The sequence below is a fragment of the Camelus bactrianus genome, chromosome 4, assembly GCF_048773025.1.
Source record: "Camelus bactrianus isolate YW-2024 breed Bactrian camel chromosome 4, ASM4877302v1, whole genome shotgun sequence".
In the NCBI taxonomy this organism is placed as follows: Eukaryota; Metazoa; Chordata; class Mammalia; order Artiodactyla; family Camelidae; genus Camelus; species Camelus bactrianus.
The window spans coordinates 28,481,038-28,496,373 of NC_133542.1; positions in this window are offsets into that span (position 1 = coordinate 28,481,038).

Sequence of the window (15,336 nt, forward strand, 5' to 3'; positions counted from 1 at the left end):
TTCATATAGTCCTATTTGTCATTTCAGATTAAGAACAAGCCACTCATTTAGAAGGTAACTAAACTGAGACCCAGTTAAAAGAAATAGAGTTCCAAAGAAAAGACATTTTGAATTAAAGTATTCCCTTAAACTACTTTTTCATTTAAAATTATGATGAAAATATTTCATCTAAATTCTACATATTTGCATTATGCTCAACTATTTTCTTCCATCTATAATTCAAGATACTTGCCTGGATTCACATTGGAAAGCATTGGAAAACCACTGGAAAAATAAAGATAAATCAACATTAAATGTATAGGTATTGCCTGAGTATAAATACCAATCAAAAGATGTCAATAAACAGCTCTATGTTTCCATCTAATGTCCTTAGATCTCTCAGTATTGTATACACTGCTGGAAAGAAAATGAGAGATCATCTAGTTCATCACTTTGAAGACAAGGATTGAGTTCCAGAGAGGTGGAACTCCAGACTTGGGGTCACAAAGCCTGTTTGTGATGGAAGCCAAACAGAAACCAGTGCCTCCTAATTCCTGGTTGATCACAGCTTCCTGTGGACTGCACTGCCTCTACAAGCTCACAAACACCCTCTCTAACCTGAACTGGAAGACACACAGGAAAACTCAGGAGCAGTCAACTGGCGGATTGGGAGTATCCATCATTGTTGAAAATTCCCTACAACATTATTTTAACAGAAGACCTTCCTCATTCTTCCTACCATGCTGCCAATACTCTCAGCCAAGCCCTCCTGCCCAATAACCTAACCAGAGGTAATAGGATTAATACATTCACCTCTGTACCAGTTTGTAATAGGGGTAGAAAAACATAACAAAGTGATAGGTGAGGAAACAACTCCATTTAGGAAAATTCAATATTCAGATATATCCAAACTTACAAATAGATACATTAAGAGAGATTACTCAGATAATACCAGACTTCCTAATAGGTTTGCTTTTAATAGCATGCTCCATTAGAACTTTCTAAATATTTATAGATCACGAAGTATTTGACATGAAGATTGGGGGTGGAGAGAACAGAGCCTTAAAATTAGAGTGTTAAAATATTCAACTAACTGAAGGAGAGGAATTTTAAAAAATAAAATCTACTTAAATTACATTCTAAAACAATAGAAAATATAATCTTTGACATGAAAATAATTTTGTATGAATTGAAAATGCTGGTTCCTTAGGAGCGAGGTGGATGAAAAACTGCTTGTCTGATCCTTGCATTATGCCCATCATAATTCAGTGAGTTTAAACATGAACAGTGCTTTGAAGGAGCGATATGTGTTCTAGGAGCTTATGGAAATAGCCTTATTACTTTTGGAATCTTTTTTGCTTTTGTCCTAACTGCATGAAAATTATAAGATAAGGTTTCCAATACAATTATATTTAACATGGAGATGTGCTGATTTGATGATTTCTTTTATTAAGATTCCCTCTGAAGTGTTATATATATTCACTCTCAGAACTCACACTCTGAAAACCTCCTGCTCAGTAGCATACCTGGTTTTCAAATTATACTTCTTTGTTTTTGGCTTTGTTGATCTTGACACAGCTTTCAGGCAAAAGCAATCAAATTTGATCTATAATAGAGTTTAGAAAGTTTTCCAATGAAACAGTAAGGAAAAAAAAACCTAAGTTTGACTTTTTGATGATTTCTAAATATTTGGAAGTAATAGAAACAGCCCCTTTAAGAAACAAGCCAGAAAAAGTGGATCCTTCTCAAGAGAGGCCTTAAAGTTTAGGAGTTCCTGCCACCCATGCTCTGTTGTGAAATAGTTCAAAAACACTTGGAGTAAAGGAAAGGAGAAGAGACTCAGAACGCCAAATGAGAGGAAAACTGTTTTAGGCGAGAGACAGAGTGAATGTTTGAGGGCATTTAATGCTCAAAGCACACACAAGGCATAGCAACTAAATGCAAAACATGTTCCTGGACTAGATTCTGGGGAGCAGAGAGAGACAGAAAGACTGGAGGACGTTGGAAAGGACAAGAGAGGTGAAGAAGGGAGCGAAAAAATGTAGAGGGAAGGAAAAAAAGAACTGAGAGAGACAAATACTCAAAGTACATTTGGGGGTAACTGATGAAATTTGAATGGCACTGTATCAATCAAATTCCTTGAATTTGATAATCATATAGTGTAAGATGTCTTTGTTCTTCAAAGATACATGTTGACATATTCAATGGCGAAGGGTCAAGATGTTTATAACTTAATCTCAAATAGTTTAGAAAATAAGAAGAGTAATAATGATGATACAGATGTAAATAAAAGTGGTAAAAAAAAAAGAAGATATGAAAAAAAAAAGTGGTAAAGTGAATACATATAACAAAAATCTAAACAATTGTTGAATCTAGGAGAAAAGTACCCAAGGGTTTACTTTTTTTTATTCTTGAAAGTCTTCCGTAAGCTTGAATTTGTTCAAAATAAAAAGTTTACTGAGAAAAGCATATAGCAGAGAGATATTAAGGTATTAAATAGTCCTTGTAGTTTAAATATAAATTTGGAGCAGAAGAAAAAATTAAATAAATACATACATGTATCTCTCTCACTCCTGAAAGAATTTGAAATGGTTTATATAAAGACTGGGAAAATAATGGTTATACTAATGCATTCAAACAAAACTCATATTGATAAAGGTCATACTGGCTAAAAACATTAACTTAGAAGTAAGGGTGGCTGGGTTCAAATTGTGGCTCTATCATTACTTGAGCATGGGCAAATTACTGAATTACTTCAGGCCTCAGTGTCTTAATCTGTAAAACAGGGATAATAAATTGGTACAATTGTTTTAAGGGTTAAACGGGATAATCTTCAGTAAGTTCTTAGAATGTACCTGTTACATGGTAAACAGTCAGGAAGTGTTAACTTTTTACTTTAAAATATGAACTAGACGATTGTGGCTAAAAAAGTTATGAATAAAAGTAGAAGATCAATTCCAAGGTAAAGAAGACAATAAAAAGGAAAGCTGCTATGACTGAATGTTTGTGTACCCCCAAAATTCCTATGTTGAAACACTAACCCTTAGAATGATGGTATGAGGAGGCAGGGCTTTTGGGAGGTGATTAGTTCACAGTGGTGGATCCCTTATGAAAGAGATTGGTGCCCTTATAAAAGGAGCCGAAGAGAGCTCTCTTCTCCCTTCTGCCATGTGAGGTTACAGTGAAGAGGTGGCTGTCCAGGAAGCTTGTTCTCACCAGATACTGAACCTGCTAGTGCCTTGGTCTTGGGCTTCCCATTCTCCAGAATTGTGAGATATAAATGTTTGTTATCTATAAGTGATGCAGTTTACAGTATGTTTGTTAGAGTAGCCGAAACAGACTAAGACACAAACTGCAGTTAACACAGGTGTTAAGGGATATGCTTCAAATTTGGATCTGAGCTTCCTGAACACCAAAGTAAAAAGAGGATGCAGACAATAGGATATATATATACAGAAAAAGAGATTTACTATAAGGAATTGGATCATGTGATGACGGAGACTGAGAAGTCCAACAGCCTGAGAACCAGGAGAACCAATGGTGTGAGTTCCCATCTGAGTACAAAGGCAGGGGAAGACAGATATCCCAGCTCAGAGATGATCAGGCAAAGAGTGAATTCTCTCTTGCTCAGCCTTTTGTTCTACTGAGGCCTTCAATAGATCAGGTGAGGCCCACCCACATTGGGGAGGGTCATCTGCTTCACTGTCAACCAACCCAGAGGTTAATCTCATCCAGAAACATCCTCACAGACACACCCAGAACAATGTTTAACTAAATATCTTGTCACCCCATAGTCCAGTCAAGCTGACACATAAAATTAACCATCACAAGATAACTCACAACTATTCCCCAAGGGAGGTAAAACTTTTCCTAGGACTACTAAATTCTAAAAGAATTAATTTAGGAAGCACTGAATATTCAAGAGGGAATGTCTTGAGCAAAAAGTCTTTAATAGATACAGTTACGGATTTGATTCGGCTTTTAAAAAAACACTATTTTCTTATTAAAGCTAAGGGAGTGCTATTAAAAGAAAACTCAATAAGATATAATTCTAAGGTTAAAAAGAGTTCAACTGTGCATTATTCTGGGAATAACTTCATCCAAGAATAGAACCTGTAGTATTTAGGAGAATAGGTGAATAGCAGATCCTTTGAACCATGCTTCATAAACATCTTTTCTCTTCGCATGGCTTTGTGAAAAAGCAAAGGGCACACAATTAAAGATTTTATTCTGTCCCAGGCCCAGAGTGGAGATGTTCTGTTTTGCTCCTGGAAAGTGGGTCCTTATGTTTAGGAGCAGGGCTGGGACTTGCATGACCCTAAGAGTATCTCCTTAAATACTGTGCCTGAGGAGCCTCTCTTGCCCTCACCTAGACCTGATTCTATTTAGGGAAATCAAATAGTAAAAACAAGAATCAGTGACAAATGTTAGTCCCACCACTTTTCATATATGTGACAGTTGTTAGGAGGGGACCATTAATGCCCCTCTCTCGACCGAAAAACAAAACAAAATCCATTCAGAGAGCAGACAGAGCAGGCGGAGGATCAAGAATACCGCCTTCTACTTCATGCTGACATTACAGTAATGATTAGAGTAATTTCCCAGTCAAAGACTGAAGTGCCTTCCAAATACCGATCGTTGATACTCTTCTTAACAAGAGCTAAGAAGGACTAGCATTGTGCTTTTGAAAAGCGGGCATCTCCATAAACAATATGCATGTCTACGTACACACCGCAGTTAGAACAGCACCTATTAAACTTCAATACTTTTAACCATGAAATCAGAAATTGGTGGGGCCACTTTCAAAAGCAACCTTTCAGTGTGAAAAAAGGAATCCTACTAGCCTAGAACCATGCTTTTCCCCACCCAAAGCTCTGGGACAGAGGCCCTTCCCACCACCCTCACTACCATCTGGGCTCACTTATTTCATTCAGGGACAACACCAGACACAGGGTTAGATGACCTGAACCACCCGAAAAGAGAGATGTCTAGTTGAGGAAGTGCAGACTACTTGGGCCTGTCTCCCCTTTCATGAGGGCTTGCGTCCAAGACCCACAGGTCCTCCAGACGTGCTGAAGCAGCACTCCAGTGGGAAGCAAATTCTAGTTTGTGGTTTTGTGGTCCTAATAGAAAAAAGGAAAATCAACGATCGCTGCAGAAAGGAATTAGGTTTTCACAACTTTGGAAGACAAAGAACTTTTGTCAAAATAGAGCAGTTTCAGCCCTCAGTGTGCTCTGGATGGGGGTGCAATAAAGCTGGTATCTTTAATATGTTCTATTTATTCCAGATTGCCTCAGGAGAAAATTAAATGGTACCCAGAAATGTGTAATGATCGACTGCCCTCATGTTTGTCCTGGGTGGCAATGAAGAACTACCAATTTAGAGTTACATTTCCAATAGATTAGCTTTTTAGCTAGAAATTATATGAGTGTGTGTGTGTCTTTATGTGCTTGTTTGCTTTCATTTATTCAGATCATTTCTAAATATTGCCATATGGTAATTGAGTTGTAATGTTGCAGCCTCTCTGAAAGGAAGATGGAGTATGAAACGGGCCTCTAAACAATTCAGCCCAGCCAGCATCGGCCATAAAGGGGAGGGAAGAGGAGGGAAACATTCTATTTACCATCTCTCCCTTTGGAAAAATGCTGTTTCCGGGGAGGTCAGAATCCCACACTCCAGTGCCAGTCAGAATTAGAACAATCTATTCCAATGTCCTTTATGAGCCCAGAACAACTGTGGAGCTCAGTAGAAATTGTGTGGATCAGCAAGTATTTGGAATAAAACAGCTGTGCCTGGTGGTTGCTTTATTCAGTTAACACCGTTAATGGCCCCAAACAAAACAGGAGCCAAGGAAACACCTTCCCTTCTTCCCTTGAAAGCCTCAATATGCCCTCAGCCTTCAAGTGGCCCTTTCTGGCAAAGGTTTAGCAGGACGGGGTGGGGGTGGGGGCTGAGTATGCTGGGGGCACATGTCCCCCTGGGGGTGGGGAGGAGTAGGGGGCTGTGCATGTTTCTTTGTCCTTTCCCACTCCTTACACCCTTCCCCCAAGCCCTCCTTGCCCTGGAAACATCAGAGAAGACACGATGCCACATGTTTAGAAGAAAGGATGGGCAAAAGAAGAGAAGACACGTTATAAAATCCTGCTTGTTTTCTTTCTGGTACATTCCTTATACCTCACAGTGGGGCCGCTGGGTTCCCCAAAGGCTGATTGGCTTCAACAGTTCCAGTCAGCTGAAAACAAAACAAGCCAAAACCAAACACAGAGCAGTCCTGGTGCTTTTGAAACTGGAACCACAACCAGGCAGCAAAATTAACAATCCAAAAACAACAGCTGGGGGCGAAGAGGGGGCAAGGAGGCTGGGGTGGGCCAGGGCTTCTGTTCCCGGAGGATTGTGAAGAGCCCTTTGTATGTACGCCAGTCATTCCGTGATAAAATGCTATCTGCAATAAAAGGCGTTCTCCCATGGCTTCCGCATGCTAATGAGCTCCTGATCCACACTGTCTGGGCTTGGAGGGAGGAAGGAGAGTGGAAGCATCTCTCTAAACCCAAGCCAATTCTTCTCAGTAGCTGCTAACAAGAGTTACAGTTGAAGACTGATTAAGTAGTAACTACTCACTGGCACTGAAAGACTTAATGCGACTTCTAGAAACAAACAAACAGGAAAGCAGGAGACTATTCCTTGCTTAACAAAGTAGCCAACCTCACCTACTGACCCTTCCTAAGCCAGTCAGGTCTCCAGGAGGACCCTGTAGTCCTGACCGCTGCCTTTAACTGTTGCCTTCCTGTGGCCTTTGGAACAGGCCTCAGAGAACTGATGGGAGAGTCTGGTGAACCTGCCTCTAGTTCTGTCATTTCTCCAAGAGCATCAAGGACTCAAAACACACTGATCTCCCAGGCGAAGTCATCCAGACAGATGTCTGACAATCTCCTTGGGAACACACCACCGAAAGAAATAAAATGGCTATGAATAAAAAGAGAGTGACCAAATCAGGGACCATCTTTTCTTCCTCTCAACAAAAGTATTTTTAGCAAAAATCGCCATCTACCCACTCACATTCAAACACATTAACCTTGAAATGTGTGGTCTCACACTTTCTCTTGGAAATTGAAATGAGGTGTGTTTGGGGAGGGCATCCTTGCCCTCCCATTCTCTTTCCAGATGCTTGTTTCTCTTTTCTGCCTGTTTGCCTCTCCAACTCGTTCTTTCTTGGACAATACACTTAGAAGGGAAGAGCACAGCCTTTGAAGTACTCTCAAGTCAAGGGCTGTTTGTTTGCTGGGATCTAAGACCACTCATGAGAAGCAGACCTACAAGATTTAGTGGATTTTTTTTTAAGTGAATAAAGAGACATAAAATGACTACTGCTTTAAAGAGGTACTAAAGTCAAACTCGGAAGATGAGCACATGTTATACTCGGCATAAATCAAACTTAACTAATCAGTTACCCCAAATCCTGCCCCTCTCCCTCCTACACTTCCCACCTGTGCAAATGGAACCATCACCTGCCTGAGTCGTAGCCCTGTTAGTTATCCTCATTTCATACGTTTAACCTTCTACATTGACTCAGTCAGTACAATACATCCTCCTCCTAAATGTCTCAGTTGTGTTCCTTCAGGGTCATCATCACAGGAGAACAAACTGTAAGATGTACGTAGCAGGCAGTGCTGAGAGGCGCCACTGATGGCTCCATTCAAGTTATTGAGCATTTATTCGTTCGGTGCTCAGTGCGACATGGGCATCCTAGTTAGTCTGAGCTGTTATAACAGAATCCCATAGACCGGGAAGCTAAAACAACAAACATGTATTTCTCACAGCTCTAGAGGCTAGAAGTCTGAGATCAGGGTGCCAGCGTAGGTGGGTCCTTGGTGAGCCCCTCTCCCTGGTTTACCTCTTCCTGCCTCCCTTCTCTGCATCCTCACATGTTGGGGAGAAAGAGAGAGCACACACAACCTTGCTCTCCTAATAAGGATGCTAATTTTACCATGGAGGCTCCCCTCTCATGGCCTAATTACCTCCTAAAAGCTCCACTATCATGTTAACGCTTGGACAGATGAATTTTGGAGGGACACAGATAGCCATGGAAACTACAGGAAAGAGTAGGCAGTGTATTTACTTTGTCAAAGCCTGTATTCACTTGCTAGAGCTGCCATACAAAGTGCCACAGACTGAGAGGCTTAAACAACAGAAATCTTATTTTCACACAATTCTGGAGGCTACTAGCCTGAATGTAAGATGTTAGCAGGGTTGGTTTCTTTTGAGGGTCCTCTCCTTGCCTTGCAGATGGCCATCTCCTCCCTGTATCTTTACATGGTCTTTCCCAAGTGTGTGTCTGTCTCCTGATTTCCCTTCTTATAAGGATACTAGACATATTGGATTAGGGTCCATCCTAATGACCCCATTTTAACTTAATTATCTCTTTAAAGACCCTGTCTCCAAATACAGTCACAATTTGAGGTATTGGGGGTTAGGACTTTAACCTATGAACCAGGGGGCCCATAATAAAGCCATTTCATTCTCATTATCTTTTTTTGTTGTTGTTCTCATAAATCTTCAGGACAATTTCTGGGGATCAGAGCAAGCATCAGTATTGGACTGATGAGAAAACTGGAACTCAGACAGACTAAACGATGCCCAAAGTCACCAGGCTGCTGCTAGTCAGAGCCCAGACTTGACTTTTTTCTCCCCAACACTATCGCCTTTCTCCATTGCAGAGTAAAATTCTGTTGCCATGATTACACCACACTGCCCACATTTATACCTTACTTTTCACTTCAAATCTTGTCTAAGCACCCCCGTTATTTTTCTTATTGATTCTAATTCTTGAGTGTTCTTCAGTCTCTTTCTATTAATTTCACTTTTTTTTCTATTTGGTGTAAATTCACTCTTTCCACCCTCACTCGTATCAGATTTCAAATGGACATAAAGTCAGCACCTTTGTATATGCTGTTCTGCTTCTGCGGCATAATTGTTCAGACAGCAGCTTGTCATCAGAGTGTGTCACCCACTGAGAAAGCCTACATCCTACATGCTTATAAAATAGTAACCTAGTCCCCCATTAATCCTCTCAGCTCCAGGGGAGGAGGAGATGACATGCACTCTGATTTCCATTCCCTGAATGGAAAAACAAACACAGAAATTTTAGCTAATTTATCTTAAACCCGGTTCCCCAGCCAAGCTGTCAGTCTTTTGGGGGATATAGTAATTTTATTATTGGCATTTTATAATAGCTTAACTTTCTTCATTCTGTGTCCCATTCTGTACAGGAGTGAGGAGGTGAAACTGATGGTGATTTGGAACAGAGAGAGACTGCTGGTCCTCATACAGTTGGGAAAGAGACAGTTGGGAAATAGCTGTGAAAATTCATCTAAATAACTACAACTAATACAACAAGCATTGTGAATTATTGTGTGCTCACTTGAGTCAGGCATTGTACTGAACTCTATTTTCTTTCTCACTTATCCTAACAATACTCTGATAAGGTAGTTTACTCTAGTTTGATGAGCAATTATATCAGAATAGAAGCTCTCTGGAGGCAAGGATTGTTTGGCTTTCTCCACCACTTTAGAGACCCCTCTCCTGTAGATCACTGTCAGTTTCATCCCTAGGCTCCTGTACAAAATGGGAAATAGAATGAAGAAACCTAGGCCACTGTAAAATATCGATAATAAAATTGCAGTACCTCCAGACATACTGAGGTTTTGGCTTGAGAATAAGGCCTTAGATAACTCACCTGTACCTAGCAATGCCTAACACATTGTAGGTGCTTGATAAATATTTGTTGATGGTACAAATGAACAGAGGAATGAATGCCTACTATGTGCAGGAGGAAAAAGCAGTAAGACATCACTCCTGCCAAAAAGCAGTTCACTGTTACAGGAGGTATGAATGGTTATTGCCCACAGGTACAAGGGCAAGATTTAACTTATTATATCTGAATTTCTAGTTTATCTGTCTTATTTCTAGTATGTACATTGTAAAAATTACTATATGAGTAAATAGCAAGCTTGCAGTGAAATTCAAAAAGGTTCAAAAGCTTGATTCTCAGAGAAACGTGATTGTGGCTGAATTCTAGACTGGAAAGAGGCAACCTACCCATTAAATCTACTTTCTGTTCAGCCGAGAAACATTCTTTTCCAAAGTAAGAACTAATCACTGATCCTTGCACAATTAGTCATGCACCAGGAATCCTGGTGACAATTTAAGAGTCTCAAAAACATTTTCAAAACTTTCTAGTTTAATCTAGAACTCCACAGAAAGGAAAATATCATGGCAGAGACAAAAGCTACAGCAAGTGAGGTGTCCTTTTGAGACATGATAGCAAGTAAGTTACATTTAATTGCTTAGCAATTAAATGTAATGAGGACGAATTTTAAGTTCCCCGTGTGCACTGAGGAATAAACATCTCAGGATGGAGTAACCATATTGAGAACAAAGTCAAATGCCAAGCCAGCATCTCTCCAATCACTTTTTTATTCAGCAAGATTCTCTGACTCAGATAATATACAAAACATTTAACAATTGGTACAGCACAAATATTGAGCAGTCAGAACTGACTCTGCCCATATGCAGAACGAAACAAAATAAAACAGCAGTCTGGCCATTTAGGCACATGTGGACTGAGTATCAGATAACTGGTAGACCTGCTTCCAGCTCCTTCTCTTCTTAATTCCATTTCCAGGCCTACCTTCTGGCTCCCTAGGTCAGCTGGTGACATCAGAGAACCTCTCCTATTATGAAGAGGGGAAACCTCTGCCCTGGGAGTCAGAGGGCCTGGGTTTTGGTCTTAATGCTAGGAGTTCTCTGACCTTAGGAAAATCATTTCATTGTCCTGTGCTCCGCTTGCTTCCTTGGTAAAGCATGGAGACTGAACTAGTGTTTCCCAACAAGAATGCTCTGGCCACTGGTGGGCAAGGAGCAACTGTTCATGGTGTAGGTCTCTCCCACACATGGCAGGAGGTTTAGCATCCATGGCCTCTGGGCACTAAATGGCAGGAGCACTCCCCAGTCATTGTGACAGCCTAGGATTTCCCATAAATTTCCACTTTGTTTGAGAACAACTGAACTAAACGGTGTCTAGGGACTTTTCCAGTGTTAACCTTTCTTTCTTACATGAGCAGTTACAGTTCTACAACAGCAAAGCCTGTTTTATACTGAGCTACTATGGTCCTTGCTTATTCTCCACAATGACAGACTTACCTGTGCACCAGGTCAAACATTTTCTAATAGTTCCCTGACATAGATATTAAAGAGAACTTGCCATTTAGGTAAATGAGTCTCTGCAGTGAAAGAAAGAATCAACAGCCCATCAGGGCAGAAGCCCAGCAAATCAGTGATACTAAACTTTCAGCAGGGTTCAGTTGGAAGAAACAGATACCTGTCTCAACATGTTAAGTAGAATGGGACTTAGTACAGGGAATTAGGCACTTTCAAAAATTTCGATGGGATGGAGGGACAAGTTCTAAGCTGGGCCTCCAGAAATGACTCCTAGAAAAATATTCCAAACATAGTCCACCAGAGAATCTGCTCTTTTTGCCTTTATGGTAAACAAGGTGGCTTCTGAAAGTGTGGACTTTAAGAACATACTCTTGTAAGGATGATCCAAGACAAGAAAACCCCTGTCTTCACTGACACTGTCACTACACTGCCTCTGACAACACATGAAGCTCTCGGCTGATCCCTGGAAAGACAATGCGGAGAACCCAACCTGACCACCAATAGCAGAAAACAACCCGAGCAGCAGGAACGTGGCCCCTGTGTCACTTTGGCCTTCCATATTCCTGGAAGAACTGAATTTATACCCAATACTGTAGCAAGTGAGTTTGGGGAAAACCGATTGACGCCACTCAGCCTCTGCAACGCAGGAAGACAAGACAGAAGAAGCATGATATATACTAAGTGCCAACCTGCCACACCTACCACAGAGAGTGTGTATCTCTGCCACAATCTGACAAAAGCCACGGACTCATTGCAGAAAAAACAAAAAGAACAAAATGTATATATAAAATTTTACATATATGTTCATTGTACTCTGTACAGATACCCCAAAACCCACCTTAGACCCTAAGAACCCTTACACTAGGACAGTTTCTAAACCTTGACAAAACTGACACATGGGACTGGATAATTTTTTTTTTTAACTGAAGTACAGTCAGTTACAATGTGTCAGTTTCTGGTGTACAGCATAATGTTTCAGGGCTGGATAATTCTTTATTGTGGGGGCTGTTACCTGCCTTGCAGGATCTTCAGCAGCATCCCTGGCCTCTGCCCCCTAGAAGCCAGAAGTCTCTCCCCTCCACCCCATCCCCTACCACAGTTGTGATGGCTAAACATGTTTGACATGGCCATGTGTCCCCTCGTGAGCAAAAGTGTCCCCCAGTTGAGCCCATACATATATATCTTAGGTCATTTTGAGTTTAGGAGATATGTATCTATCTCTTCTGTTTCTCAGGAAAACCCTTACTAATACAGCCTCATTTAAGTGTTAGCTGTACGTTCAATCTGTGAACAAATCAACAAGTCAGTTAACCTCTCTGCACTTCAGTCCCCCCCCCCCCATAAAATGGGGTAATGGCAACACCTTCATCACAAGATCACTGTTCAACTGAGGCGATGTAAACTGGGTAGTACTTTTTGCACATAACTTATAAGAACTATGTGTTTTTTAAAAGCTTCTCCCCTGACTTCCTCAGCCATTTGAGTCACTGAGAACAAGTATCTATGGCCATGTTTGTCCCTGACTTCAAACAGTGGAACCAAGTTTATTCTGCTTCACTTTACTGAAGGTTCATTCTTTCTGATTCATAATTCTATGGGGATTATTTCCACTCGGCATCATTCTTAAAGATGAATTTAGAAGAGTTAAACACTCAAGTCTTAGCAAGTTTTCATCTTCTGGAATAAGATTTTGTTTTTAAATTGGAGACTATTAAAGAAAACAATTATTTGGGACCAAAAAAAAAATTCATTTCTCTGCCAAGCCGTAAGCATTGAAGTTGTTTCGATCAGTGGAAATAGTCCAAGAATTTGAAAAACAAATCCCAGTGAAAACTGACAAAATCAAGTTAGCAATTTCTTCTTTTAGATTTTTTTAAATATACCATAAACCAGAAGATGCTGTTTCTTTCTTTCTTTTTTTTTAATGAAATTCTCATCTTCCAGTGGGAGCCATTATTTTCTCAAATCAATGCTTACTGCTAAAAAGAGAAAACTTAATGGATGAATATTGTGGTAAAAGCAAAGGCCCCTCCAAACATTTAAAAGGAAATTACCACTCAGTAAACTCTCTTTCCTCTTCTGTTCTTTTTGCATTTCCTTTCTCTAACGTTACTAACTCCAAAAGCCAGATTTTCTCTACACTTCTCATTCTGTTCCTCTTCGCAACATGGATAAGCCTTTTTGATACAAAAGATTTTATACCGTGGGAAAGAGGTTCCGGCTTCCGGATTTAAAGTCTAATTTGGAATCCTCCTGTGCCAAATTCATCCACCTCTTCAAATACATTGTAATGAAATATTGAAGACATTATTAAATCTTGGTATAATCCACAGCTGTTCAAACGTATCTGGAGGGGCAAGGGTTTTCTCTTAGGTTTGAATTGTCCCAAGACAATAAGAAAGGTCCTTTCCTATTAAAACAAACAAGCTGATAAAAAAAAAAAAAAAATCCCTGTATCTCAAAGAAAGCAACACTCCAGGGTATATTTATCAAAAGCTATTCCCCTCTAGGGAATATTTTTGAAAACTATTTATAGAACTATACTAATTATCGTAATCAATTCCACCAAAATAATAAAATAATAAAATCATAAGGATTGGTTAGAACAGCATTCTCTAACCTATGTTATACATGATGTTACTTAACAAATATTCAAGGAAAAAAATAATAGGTAATGGTACCAATTACCTTTGAAAACTACTGATCCCCTCTTGAAGGGTCATATTTAGCATATTAAAGGACCTGAGAAGTCTTGGAGTAAAGAAATTTGTTTCCCAGTGCTTCCTTAACTAATCAGACTGCAGAAATCCTCTTTTAAAAAACATCTCTTAACATATGTCAGATTAGAACTCTTTGCAGAGCACAGTTTGGAAAATTCTGGAATAGAATCTCAACCTCCTATATCACCTTGCAGGATATTTGGTCCATGCCAAAAAGTCCTTGATATTTGGTCCTGTCCAAAATGTTCATAAGACATTTAGTGCATGCCAAAAGTTGCTTGAAATTTGGCCCTATCCAAAACATCCATGGCCATATTTGGTCCATGACAAACTGTTTGGGACAGGACCAAACATTAAGGACATTTTGGTGTGGACCAAACATCTTCATGGATATTTTGGACAGGGCAAAAAAAAAAAAAAAAAAACAAAACCCTAAATATCAAGCACATTTTGGCACAGACCAAATGTCTTACAGATGTTTTAAACACGATCATATGGTCCTGCAAATCTCAAGACCTTTTGGCATAGACTTCAATCAACACGTGAACACACACGCACACACACACACACACACACACACAATCATAGTTGTTCCTTCAGAAGCATCCACTTTCTGCTTTTTAGTTTACCCTTTTAAACCATCATCTTCTCACCATCAAAACATATTAACTCTATGTACAACCTCAGGATACTCTCTGCTAAGAGTCAACTTATCCAATAAACTAGTCAGAAATTCTAAGGTAAAAAAGTAAGGGCACTGGAAGAAGAATGCCTAGATTTAAATCCTGGTTTTATAATTTACGAGCTATGTAATTCTGAGCAAATTATTTGACCTCACTAATCCTTAATTTTCTGTTCCATAAGTTGGACATGATAATGGTGCATACTTCATTGGGTGACTGTGATGTTTAAGTGAGGTGATGCCTGTAGCAAGATATCTGACACACTGTAAGTGTTCAGAAAACAAATACATAGATGAATCATGTCAATAAATCTTAGTTGATGCATTTCTTCTTCTGCTTTCCAAATATTCTCTTTAGGTAAGACTGTTATACAAATCCTTTGGGGGAAGACTTTGTGAGTCTTGATGGCAAGACAGAGAGACAACTGAATTGGTCCATCTTCAATTATAATCATTGCTGCTACTTTAATGTTCTGATTGTGAGCTAGTCATCTACCCTTTCTGAACCTCAGTATTTCTGAACCTAACGTTTCAATTATCTGGCACATCCCAACACCCCAGCCCCATCTCATGCCCCTCTCCTTTTTTGTTGTTCATGCAAGAATTAATGACATCCCAAGGCCAGCCAAAAACCAAACTCTCTGGCCAAGCTCAATGAAAGGACATTAAGTTTGGACCCACAAGTTGGAAATGTGAGGCTTGCTAGAGACCTAAAAAGGGGAACAATTGGGAGCCTC